The following is a 3,020-nucleotide window of genomic DNA, read 5'->3' as shown; positions in this document are numbered from 1 at the left end:
TCCAAAACACAGCACTATACCAGCTACTAGGAAGATAATTAACTCTATCCCAGATGAAACCAGGACAGTGGAATCTGTTCTAAGCACCTAATGTTTCAGATCTCGTCCATATGATCAGTGAAATTCTGGGAGAAATTTACCAGCCTATAAGCTTTTCCTTCAAGGTGAGCTGAATATTTACCTTTACTTCATTGAGATATATTGGATGTCTATTATTTGAAATGGCATTCTTGGTGTTTCTATAGCATGTAGATAACTACATTTCTTTTTCTTAATTCACTTGTCTTAATTTTATACCTACTTACTCTCCATGTTTTTAAATGTTAGTTTTCTAGTCTACATTCATAACTGAGCTTCTTTTAATAGGCAATGAAAAGGGCAATGATCAGAGGGGTTGAGAACCTGCCCCTGCAGAAAGACTCAAGGAGTTACATCTTTTCTCCCTGGAGAAGAGAAGGCTCAGGGAGGACCTCATCACAGTATTTAAGAGGCGACAAAGAGGATGGAGGTTCTCTCTTCAGGAGTCACATGGAGAAGAAAAGCGGCAATGGGCACAAGTTGCACTGGGAGAGGTTTTGTCTTGACATAAGAAAGAAATTTTTTACAGTAAGAACAATCATTCTCTGGAACAACCTCCAGAGAGGGGATGTGGTAGAGTCTCCATTGCTGGAAGTTTTCAAGATGCAATTGGACAGGGTGCTACATAATCTCATCTAGGCTCCCTTTCCCATGAAAGGTTGGACCAGATCTTTCAAGGTGCCTTCCAACTTGGGCTATTCTATGATTCTAAGAGTACCTTCACAGGAGAATTCAACCCATCAGAAAAGCTGACTGTTTAAATTGTGTGCTACATATGTGTTACTGGCCATGCATATGTCTTTCCTTTAACTATTAGTGAAAGCTGTACAGTTACATTAGGGAAGGTACATAACTTTTTGGTATATTGAAAAAAGAGAAAAAAGAAAGTGAATCATACATTTCTACTTTAAGCATTTTTAATAAGTCCTTGACTGTAAAGAGGCTGAAGTCTCCCTTCACTCTTTTGACTGAACTTGGAGCTTTGATGTGGTTTTATTCTTTTATTCCCTAACTTCCATATCTCTGTTACTTCATGACAAAGCACCACTATGATGCATTTGCGCTGGACTGTTATCTAAAGACAAGATGAATCCTGTGCCTACCCTTCCTGGCCTTCGCAAACTCTAGAGTAATATCTGAGTTTTAATTCTTTAATGAAAGTTCTACATAGGGACTATGACAGTGTCTTGAAAGAAAGTTCTAGTCAGCATTATAAGGTTTATATCTTCAGATTTGAGGAAAAAAAAAGTCCTCTAGAGTCTAGCAACTGTTTCCAGATACATTTGAGGATGGAAGTGACTCACTCTTACGAGAAACTGTCTCTCTCCTTTCACTGTGAAAAGAGTCCTAATGGTGAGGTTAAATTCATATATCATTTAGATAACTAGAGATAGAGCAGCTGTTTCATGACCACATAGGAGGAACCTGCCTTTGCCAAGCAGACTTCTGATAGATCAAAAGGTGAAGACCTTTTGAGTCCTAGTGGAAGAATCTGTGAAGTTTCTTTGATACATGACTCCTTTTTTTAGAGAAGTCTCCCTGGTTCATATAATTGTAATATGCAGCAGGTTAAACTCCATCATTTAGCTGCACCAAAGCCCCTTCAGAAGTTTTAACTGCCCTTTTCTTCTGACATTTGAATATATATGTCCCAGCTAAGATCTTACATACTCATCAGCATCCTTCTCCTTCACAGCACTGTGACTTGAAATGGATTAGATACTGTTAACCACTGTTTGGTTTAGACCAACAGCTTAGTATTTGGCTGAGGATCTGCCAAAAATGAGATTTCTGAAAATACCAACCTCATAATTTTGACTGAAGTAGTATTTAGGATTTGTGTGTACAATCACTATCTGTATTATTAAATTAAACAACCTCAAAATTGTCTAAGTCAAATGGCATAAAATGTGCATAGCACTTAATGTTATTTAACTACCAAATGTAGTGGTAACTAGAAAGAACCCCTGCCTGAGACTTGTCTATAGCAGGGTGAGCCAAATAGCTTGCTAGAAAATATTAACATTCAGGTGCAGAGATCTCCGTTGTACCTGAACATAGATATCTGAAAGTGGAGCTGCATTCCATCCCAATGTCTTTAAATACACAGTTTACAGATGTTTTCTACTAGTTTAGATCCTTTGGATGACAAGTGGGCACTGAAATTACAATAGTGGCCAGTAGAAAATGCTCATAGAAATACCTATGGTACATGGTCTGCACAGAATTATTTTCTCCATCAATTTAGGATGATTCTGCTTGCATGGGAATATAGGCATCTGCATTTAAGCATAGATTCCTTTTATATCAAAAGAGAGAAAGAGGTAACTGTGGATAATGATTCATTTATTTTAAAGTGATATTATTTCTTTTGAGTAGGAAGTGAACAAATAATTAATTTAAAGAATTACTTTCTCTGAAAGGTAATTTCTGATTTCTTATTCAGCCCTGGCATTTACCTTTTGTTGTAACATAATGAGAACTGAGCAGTCTTCTGGCGGGATAGTGCTTACATGATAACTCAAGAGGTCATGCTTCAGACACTTGATGCAAAAGTTTCAAGTTGGTATTTTTCGAAATGTGCATTTTTTACCAGAATTTTGAACCACTCCAAGCAGCTGTAAAGTTGAACTTAAACATATTATCTTCATACTATGTCAGGTTGTGTTGTTACAAGCTTATCTACCACAGAGAAATAGCTCCCGTCCTGTTACAAACACTCATGCAAGCATGCACACAAACACGTGGAAACAGAATTTGGCTATATTTTACTTTTGTTGTTGATGTTGTTAGAGAGCACTTCAGACATGAGATTTCAGTCACCCATCAATGGTTGATGGTTGGAACCCAAGTTTCATTGGTCCCACTCATTTCTAAGAGAAGTGATTAAAAGCAAAAATGAAAAAAAAAATAGTTTAAAAAATGAGGAGTCCAGGACAAAT

This window comes from Mycteria americana, chromosome 22 (assembly GCF_035582795.1).
Source record: "Mycteria americana isolate JAX WOST 10 ecotype Jacksonville Zoo and Gardens chromosome 22, USCA_MyAme_1.0, whole genome shotgun sequence".
Taxonomy (NCBI): Eukaryota; Metazoa; Chordata; class Aves; order Ciconiiformes; family Ciconiidae; genus Mycteria; species Mycteria americana.
Note: the sequence above shows the minus strand (reverse complement) of the source record.